Below are 10,837 nucleotides of genomic sequence, written 5' to 3' on the forward strand. Positions count from 1 at the left end.
GTTGATCAGGCTCTGATCCACCAGGTGGCCTGGTCACAGACCGGGCTGCGGGGGCGTTGACCCCCGGAACTCTCTCCAGGCAAACTCCAGGTGTGTGGAGTAGTGTCGGTAGCTCTGGGAAGAAAGGACAGGGAAGCTCTGGGTGGTGATATTGAAGAGGGGGAGATATGGAGAGGGCTTGCAGACATGAGCAGGGGCAAAGCACCAGGTATTGATGGACTACCAAGGAATTTTACTTAAAAAATTGGGATCTGTTACGGGTTTTTTTAGTAAAATTGTTCAATAGGATGAAAGAGGGGGGTGAATTGGGGGAGATGCAAAGTACAGGGGTTGTTGTGCTTGTGCCTAAAGGTAAGGTGCAGAGTATGCTTAAGGATTACAGGGCAATTACTCTCATGTGTGCAGACTATAAATTGTTTTCGAAGGTTTTGGGGAATAGGTTGAAATGTGTAGTGGGAAGAGTAGTTTCAGAAGGTCAATTAGGGTTGCCGGGACAATCGATCGTGCTGGGGCACGGGATACTTAAGGAGTTTGTTGAAGGTTTTGAGAGAACATAGGAAGGGGGGGGGTATGGTGGCGCTTGATTGGCAGGGTGCTTATGATCAGGTGGAAAGGGAGGGTTTAAGACAGATCCTTAGCAAACAAGGTTTTGGGGATGAGATTGTGAGTTGGGTTGAAATGTTGTATAAGGGGGCAAAAGCGAGAATTCAGATCAATGGACGTGTGGGGGGTGTGGTGAACATGGATCGGGGCTTGAGGCAGGGATGCCCAGTATCGCAGTTATTATTTGCATGTGTGCAAGATCCATTCTATAGGTTGGTAGAGACCAGAGTGTGTGGGGGGGAGGGTTCGAGGGAGGGCTTGAGTAGGCATCATGTGGTAGGTTATGTGGATGACACGACGCTCCTGGTCTGGAAGGGAACAAGATTAAGTGAGCTGGGAGGGGTGGTTTGCATGTTTGGAGGGGCAACAAGTATGACGGTGAATGTTGAGAAAACAAAGATCATGGGGCTAGGGGCGTGGAGAGACAGAGCTGCATGGGACTGTGACATGGTGAGAAGGTAGGAACGGCAGTTATCAATATGTAGCATTTTGAATGGGGTGACCATACGGGAGGCTAGGGAGGCGAATTCGTCGGAATGGTGGGACGCGTGGAAAGTCGGTTAGGGATGTTATGGCCTTATCACTTGACGTTATTGCAATGGGCAATTGTTATTAATGTATTGCTGTACAGTAAGGTATGGTATGTAGCAGCAATTTATCCGTTGTTGAGAGCCGATATTACTCATATCCTTAAATGTGTTTTTAGGTTCTTATGGGGCTCAGGATGTGAATGGATGAAGAGGGAGGTGGTGACTTTGCCGGTGAGGAAGGGAGGTTTAGGTTTGTTGGACCTGCGGAGGAGGGTGAAATGTATTTTTATCAGGTGGGAGTGGAAAAGCATTGGGGGACAGATGGGGACACACATGCAAAGATTGCATGACATTTTGAAGGGGATGTATGGAGATGAGGAATGGAGGGAGTGTGAGAACTTGTTGAGGGCACTTTTGTGGGCGCGTGAGCCAGATAAATTAAAGGTGAGGGATTTATATCGAATATCGAGGTTTGAGGAGATAGCCCCGGTAGAGGGGCTGTTCCCAATGTATGCATGGGGTGCTATGTGGAGTCTGTTCGGTAAACTAAAGCTTGGGCCCAGGGTGAGGGAGATCATGTTTAAGTTTTTACACAGGATTCTGCCTACTGGATCAGTCCTCAGAAATAGAAGTGTCGTAGAGGAGGGTTGGTGTGGGTTGTGTGGGGAGCTGAAGACAGCTTACCACGTGGTATACTTTTGCGATTATTTGGGGAGTGTGAGGGAATGGTTGGGGAAAGTGGTGGGGAGGATACGAGGAACTGGGGTGTCGGTGTTGAGAGCACTAAGCCTTGATATAGGGGGGGTGGGGGAGAATGCAGCAAGGGGAGTCTCTTATATAATGGTGGATTTCGTGTATATATCGTGGGGAATGAGAGGGATGGATAATGGGGAGGTGAGGAAACGAGTTTTAGCGAGGACTTTTTGTAGGATAATGAATAGGAATCGGGAAATTTATGGGAGGAGATGGGAGGGAGATTTCACTGAGGGCTACAGGTCCATCATTGTTGGGGAGTTGCTAGAGTTGCGAGGGGGCGGGTAGTGGGTTTAGATTGTCGTGTAAAGCGTTCGATAAAAGGATGGGGGGGGTACGAAACGGGCTTGCCATACGAAAGATGTTGGTGGGAGGAGGTTTGGCGTGCATGTGTGTGGGTGAGTGATAGGTGCAAGTGAGAAGGATTGTGTGTAATTGGGATGTGCATGGGAGTGCTGAGTTCATGCGTTCTTTGTGTTAATTAATATTTGTCAATTAATGCCTTCTGAAGAACGCCCTTTGTAGTAGCATATAAAAGTAGAAGTCTGAGAACGCTGCACGAGACAGCACAAAAGATAGGATTTGACTCCCATTGTAAACTAATTCAGGTATGATATCATGGTACTTAGGGTTCTGTTAATAATATTATGGAAAGTCCAACACATCTTGTGATCCTGCCTTATGCAACAATGTGGGGATGTCCAGAGGGGTGGGCATAGCAGGGAGGGGGGTGGGAGGGAGTAACATGATTGAGATCATGTTGAGAGGGATAAAATTAATTAATATGCAAGATGAGGGCGTGGTTGGATACATGTCGGGTTTATAATTGTATGACTGGGTATGCATTTGTATTCTTGTGGTATAACATACCTATGTTTTAGGTATATTGGGGAATGTATGATATATCCGTTGTGTCGTTTTGGCATAGTGTTATTATTATTATAATCAAGAGGGAAGCGCTAAACCCGGAGGATTATATAGCGCCTGGGGGGGGGATGTGGAAGGCATTCAGGCTTAATTCGGGGAACTGGAGCACAGATCCAATTCCCTAAATCAAGAGCCCCTCACCAACATCAAGGAACCTTCCTTGAGGGGTTGGCATAGTGTGTAGGAGGGGAAATAATAAATTTTTAGGTAAGGGTTTGTAATCTGTTTAGGGAAGTGGGAAAGGCCGGTATAAGTCACTATACGGCATTATGTTCTTTTAATGGTTTTAACAGATGCGTGCATCATGTATGCACTTTAGTGTCAGGCCAAGTTACTGGTTAGTACCACATACACTGTACCTTTTTCTTTGTGCACCTAGCCATATAGGTACATGTATAGTATGTGCTGTTCAAAGGCAAAGTTCATAATATGGTTAGGGATGAGTATATTAATGTATTGTATTATTGGTGTAGGTGATTCTTCTATAACCTATGTTCAGTTATATGTATACCTAGTGTGTATACATACCTAGTGTGCATACCTAGTGTGCACCATACCGGCATACACAGGTAAACTGTGTATGCCGGTATGGTGCAACATTGTATGTTTTATGTTTTAATTGTATTTCACCCTTGGTTACAGGGTCCATTGTTGTAATGTAGTGTATTTTAAATAAAATATAAAAAAAAAAACTACCACTTTCTCCCTAACTACTTCACTTGTTTCTCCGGTAATTTTACACCAAGACTGGTGTGGCAGCACTTCCCTCAGTCTGTAGTGAGTTGTGCAAGTGAGCTGGGCGACACTTGCTTCTCTCTTAACACTGTCTCTCACCATCATGGTTCCTCTGTTTATGGTAAGTTTGGTGGATGATATTTTTCCGGTGTTTTACAGTAGCAGTGTTCAGTTAACCACTCTTCTCAAGGGAGGCTCCTTGACGCTGGTCAGGGGCTCTTGATCTAGGAAATTGGATCTGTGCTCCAGTTCCCTGAATGCCTCCCATCCCCCGACATGCGCTGTATAATCCTACGGGTTTAGCGCTCACCCATGATTATAATAATCAGTTGACCACTTTACTGAGATGTGAAAAAAGATCTTGAGTGTTCCTCTCCCGTCATATATCACATTGTAAAGTGTTAGTAGTTACACAACTGTGTTGTGTAATTTGCCTTTTGAGACGACTGACTGACATTTTAAACTAAATTTTATAACTTCTACATAATACCTTTTAATTATTAAAAAAAATATGTATTTAAGAAATGTGAATGGGAACAATAAACATTTAGTTTTTCTCTTGTAGTCATGGCATTTTAGTGGGGGGGGGGTGTTGGTGGGGGGGTGTTGGTGGGGGGGGGGGGTGTTGGTGGGGGGGGGGGTGTTGGTGGGGGGGGTGTTGGTGGGGGGGGTGTTGGGGGTGACTTTTTTATATATTTTATTTAAAACGTTATAAACTACAAGGTTGTATAAAACATTAAATAACACCACAATACAGGATCTGAACTAGATTACTAAGAATCATATCACAAGTGCAGAAGAAAAATTTTGAAAACCCAATATAAAATAGGAATGTGTAACAAACACGCAAAATACATACATACCATTCACTGACATACATTATACAAAATAAAATATCTGATACACACAAAACTGTTGGGGGGGGGAGCCCCCCAATAAAACCCGTCTATAAATACATCTACATCATTCTCACACTTAATGATCACAGCAGTGATCAAACATTAATTTATGTAACTTTTATATATACATGCAACTGTTTATGAGATTTTACTTAAACTCTGGTAATTATTCTAAAACATGACCCCATAACAAAAATAAGCATTATACAAATTACATAATCATATAAATCAACAACTGCAAAATTTATATAGCATATGTATAATCTTGGAACCTTTTGATCACAGACGAATTACTCTCAGCAGATTCCACAGAATGGTTGTCTATTTATATTAGGAGAAATCCAAATATTTTTAAGATAATGAATTTGTAATGTATCTCCTCAAAAACTTCATGCATATTAAAGTAACACCTAAAAAAAAAAATACAATACTGTAATACAGTTTTGTTTAGCTATCAGTATAGGACAAATTTCACAACACTCATATTGAAATTTATTTTTTTTTTTATATTTTATTTAAAACTCGGGTACAAAATATATGGGTACTTAATCAATATGTAACAAGATACAAGCAGTAAAACGATAATCGTCAGTGACTACACAAATACCAAAGAAGCACTTATATAATGACATCAGAATTGGCTGCTGCACTCCAATCAAACACTACTTTTATGTACTGTACTTCACATGAAAAGATGGTCTTATAATAAAAAAAACGATAGTCCTACCTAGTAATGCTTACACTCCCCCCCCCCCCCTTGAAAAACTACCACTTTCTCCTTAGCATACTCATTGACATCTCCTATACATTTATAAGAGCTTTAAGGACTTCATTGACATGTATAAAACACAATCCTGCCATCTAAAAGGCTGACTATAATACAAGGAATATCTGAACATGATGGCACATATCCACTAATGAAACCAATCCACACCCTAACCCTCATATACCTCATGATAACAATTAATATCGTGCACGGTGGTGGGTTTAATACACTACCGCTGACTCTTCACCCCCCCCCCCCCCCCACTTGCCTAGTAACTGTCTGCCGTCACCACTCATAACCACCTTCAGTTATTGAATTTAAAAATACATTAGAATACAATAAAATAAGGGAATATAAGAACCCCTTATCGACTCCTCCACAGAAAAATAAAAAAATTTAATTTTCTAAATACGTACTGCTGATTCATCTTTGTGCTTACAAAATATCCCCCATCCCCTATGCTTTTTATCTCGAGTCCAAAGCTAAAACCTTATTATACATTTCATCAATCAAAATTATATTACAATAAGCATAATAATATCAATACTTATCATCCGGCTAATAAGTGTACATTATTATCACACTGATTTCCATGAAATTTACATAAGAATTAATACGTATATTGACAATCCTCACAATCCTTCCTGCCTTCTAAATACAGTGTACATATATTCAATGACCTTTCGTTATGATCCAATCATATTTACATTACACTTCTCCTTTTCCCCAGTGCAAGATAAAATCCACTTGCACTAGACGTCACAACACATTACATTTGTTCGTATAAAATAAGAACTAACATAATAACTTATAACAATATATAGATAGTAATTATTTGACAAAGTAAAGAATACCAACTAATATGGTAACAGTACACTAGAAATTGTAACTCACACACTAATACATATTCCCATTTTTTATGTATTATCATGTTCAACAAGATATATATATTTATTAACAATGTTCCAGAGCATTATCAGACTTACTGTCACGCACTAAGTTACACAATATAACTTATGGCTCCTAATAAAACATGTACCGGTCAGTACTACCTCAATCATTAACAACACCAACCTGGCAAAAGACACTTCAGAAAGCCACCCCCTGCCATCCCCTGACCCCATGCTATCTGTATTAAAAACCACAAACTCACATTCCCTTCCATGCTCAAGTTCGTACCTGACGTCGAAAGTCATAAAACCCCTGTCTCTTAACCAAATGTCACCAGTTCACCCCCCCCCTCATTCCTAACGACATTTCACCCATATGCTCCACTACCACACACTTTTATTCCACCTTCCATCCTCCACTAATCTCAAAAAAGAACAAAAATGCCAGTTTAGGGAGAAAACAGCCCAATCCAGCTCTAAACTACCTACCGTCAGATTACGATAACCCAAGGGAAAACTATTTACCCACGACCTCCACATAGTAGCCTATTTCTGCATACTGTACGATACACACTCGCCGCAAGCGCCCGCACCCTGCATTCACCCCCCACCTCCCGCATGCACCAAGACACGTACAAAAAATCTGCCACTACATACATCACTGCCCTCTGAATGTCCTTGGAAACCCCTCCCACATCAAAATGCAAAGCCCTCAAAGTCGAAATGTTTCTCCCCCCTCCCGCCACTATACCCAAAACTCTTGCTAACCATGTCCTTACAAAACCCAAGTTCTCACAAAAATATATAACATGAAAAGCCGTCTCCTCTTCCCCACAATGCAAACCAAGTGCCAGCACCTACATAACCCATTCTATATAGCGCTGACCTTGTGGCTAGAATTCCCATAAAGAATCTATAAACCACTTCACGAACCCTTGGCCTTAATCTGATCTTCCGAATTTATTATTATTATTATTATAATCAAAAAGAAGCGCTAAGCCACAAGGGTTATACAGCTGATCTTCCGAAAGTCTTCCCAAATGCCCTTCCAATCATACATCGGGTATGTATCTACTCCCTGTATCACTGTACCCTGCCAACCTGTCCTCCCCAGCCTACTTAGGCTCACTTTTTTTGCTTCCTTTACTGCCAACAAATTTTGCACCATATCTTCACACTCCAGTAGTGCCTTCCCCTTCCACCATTTTCGCACATCCTCCATGACCTCTCCCACCCTTCTACCCCTCTCCCCTCCCACCCTCAAATACCGCTGCTTCACATACACTGCCTTCACTCGTGTGTCCAAAGGTATAAGACCCATCCCACCCTGCCGTACACCCATCATCACCACCTCCTTCCGTAGCCATGGCTTCCCATAACCCCACACATACCTCAAAACTACCCTCTCCAGTTCCTGAATATCGCACTACCTCAGGGGATATATTTCTGCCACGCCCCACACTTTACTGTACACAAGTGTATTTACTACCACCACCCTCTGCTGCAATGTTACATCCCCAGCCCTCCACCCGCGCATCCTACCCATCGCTCTACTCACAACTTCCTTTGAATTTATTCTCTGCGCCTCCCTAGCGTCCGCCATATACACAACCCCACATATCTTAATTCTATCCACTACGTTCCACCCATACTGTTCCCCCAAACCCCCCCTAACCCACGTGCCTACTTCTAATAACTTTGACTTGGCTCCATTAACCCTCATCCCTGTCGCCCCGCCAAAAATCTCTATTATACGTCCCACATTCCCCAATCCTATTTCCCCTCCCACCAAAACTGTGGTGTCATCCACATACCCCACAATACCACATCTCCCATGTCCCACCTCTCCCTGTTCCCACACTCCTTCCTCTATAAGCCTATAAAAAGGGTCCTGCATGCATGCAAAAAGGATTTGAGACAAAGGGCAAACCCATCCCCATCTGCACCGGCAACCCTAACTTCCCATTAACATGTACCCTTACCGTTGCAGGCGTATACAAAGTAGTCGCCCAGCGCACAATCACGTCCCCAAAACCCTGTTTTTGTAAAATACTCCACAACATATGTCTCTACACTGTCATAAGCCTGCTTCCAATTAATCCCCAAGCTCCCCCCCTTTGTCTTCCCTCCACAAAATCCTTAATTCTTCCATGCCCCTCACGCATACTTCGACCTGGAATCCCACACTGACCTCTATGTAGGACTCGGTCAAGCACCTTTTTCATACGGTTACCTAAAACCTTCGCAAAAACTTTATAATCTGCACACATGAGGGAGATTGCCCTAAAAGCACCCAAGGTCTTCCCCCCCCCCTTCCATTATAGACCAAAACTACTACCCCCGTGCTCTGCGATTCCCCCAACACTCCCCTTTCCTTCATACAGTTAAACAACAGGACCAGACATTCCTTCATACAATCCCAATGTGTAATATAGAAATCATTAGGAATTCCATCAATGCCCGGCGCTTTTCCCCTACTCAAGCCCATTACCGCCTCCTCCACCTCCTCCTCACTGATCCTACCCTCCATTACCGCTCTCTCCTCCTTCCCTAAAAAAACTCTAATTCCTTCTCTCAGAATCTCTCCCTCCCTCTCTCCTCCCTCCCCCTGCTTAAATTTCCCCCTAAACCAATGATCAGCATAATTGCTCATTCCATCGGTGGTACCAAGTACCTGCCCCGCCCTATATCCCCCCACCCCTTTACACACCTCTAAACCCATAATCGTGGTCATCTGTTGCCTATTCCTAAATCTCCTCAAAACACATCCTGACGGTTTGTCACCCCATAGAACCTCCTCTAAACCTTCCCTCACATGTATCGCATCATAACGAGAATTTTGTATATCCCTCAATCTTCCCCTTAAAACCTCTATTTCTCCATGTCTAGCCCCCCCTCCCCCTTCATAACAATCATTTAGCTGCCCCTCTAAATATTTCTGTAAACCATACCTCCACCTCGCCTCATCCCGTCCTCTATGCTGGTAATACTCCCTAATCTGCAATTTAGCGTGCTTCTCCCACCATTCCAAGACATCCTCTTCGTTGCGAGCCTCCCATAGTTGCTTCCACCATTCCCTAAAAAACAACCCCTCCCCCTCTCCCTGAAGTAGCCTCACATTCATTTTCCAATAACCCACATACCTACGAACCATCCCTTCCCATGCCATCTCTGCCAAAACGGCACGATGGTCCGAAAAACCTAAATCTATCGTCATTACACGTTCTACTGTTATATCTCGAGTTATATATATACGATCCAACCTGGCCGCATAACCCCTCCGCATAAACGTGTGCTCTACTTTCCACACATCGCCCCTGACTGTCATAAACCCCTGCATCCCTCAACAAATCCCTCAATACCCCAAGCACACACCCTGCCCCTCTCGGCTCCACATCCTTGTTCCTGATTACACAATTCCAATCCCCACCTATTATAGAAACCATTGGTAAACCCCGCATGTAGAAAAGCAAAACCTCCCTTACAAAATTCACCTTTACCCGTATGTTACTATCTGCCGGCATATATATACCCAGAAAACATACTCTAATCTCACCCCATATCCCCTCCACCCTCACCACCCTCCCCTCCCCTCCCTCCCCTCCCTCCCTCCCTCCCTCCCCTCCCTCTTCCCACTTGAGCACGTGGAATGGGCTGGACTCCCTCACTGCCACTGCCACCCCACCCTTTAATTTCCCTGAACTAGCAACATGCATCCTAAAACCATTCAGCCTCAACTCTCTGCCATACTTAAAATTGTGTTCTTGAATAAAACGCACATCAATGTTAAAATGCCGCAAAACATCCTCCAACCATACTCGTTTACCGTCACCTCTAAGGCCATTCACGTTTATCGTTAGACACTTAAAGATTCAGAAAGGGTGGCTTTCCTCTGTCTCTGTGTCCTGTCTGTTCCACTTTTTGCTGCTTCTGTCTTTTCCCATGCACTCTTTCCCGCCTGGACCCCCTCCCCCCCCTGTGCACTACCCTGCCCCTTCTTAATCACTCCCGCCCACGTCTTCTTCCCTGAACGCTGAGCTGGTGTTATAACCTCATCTGACGAGCCTCCAGCCCTCTTTCTAGATATGCCCTCAATTTCCATATCAGTATTTCCATTCCCCTTGTGCACCTCAGCTTCCACCTGTAGCAACTGCAACATGCCAGGCTCTGACCCCAGAGGCCCTGGAATCTGCTCAATCAAGTTCTTCTCAACCATCAGAATTCTCCTGTCTGTAGATGGGTTCTCCTCCGCAGGCACGTCCAGGAAAGACTTAATCATCTCCTGTAGGGGCGTAGACAACTCCTGTGGATCACCGGTCTCTCCCACCCCCACAGGCTGCTGCTCAACTCCCGGGCTCGTTTGCGGGGGAGCATCCGAAGCTACTGGTAGCGTCACACAATTCTCTTCCACGCCCTCCACTTCGTCCGCCCAATTACCTTTGCCTGCTGCACTCAGTCTTCGGCAGAGGTTCCGCCTGCGACTCTGTGACTACTTGCCGTTCCCAAGGCCGCGGCGCTGCTGCTTTACCACATCCAGCCACCATGTGGTCAAAAGCGCCGCACAGGTGACACGAATGCGTTGTCCCGTGTAGGTCACATACAGCTGTGTCCTAAAATCCTCCAGGACAACATACGATGGAATAGGTCTTCTTAAAGATATCTTGATGGTGTAAGATCCAGCCGGCAACCCTTCATAGATTCCCTCCGTCCATCGAACTGAAGTTATAGCATGCA

This window comes from Cherax quadricarinatus, chromosome 1, assembly GCF_038502225.1.
Source record: "Cherax quadricarinatus isolate ZL_2023a chromosome 1, ASM3850222v1, whole genome shotgun sequence".
In the NCBI taxonomy this organism is placed as follows: Eukaryota; Metazoa; Arthropoda; class Malacostraca; order Decapoda; family Parastacidae; genus Cherax; species Cherax quadricarinatus.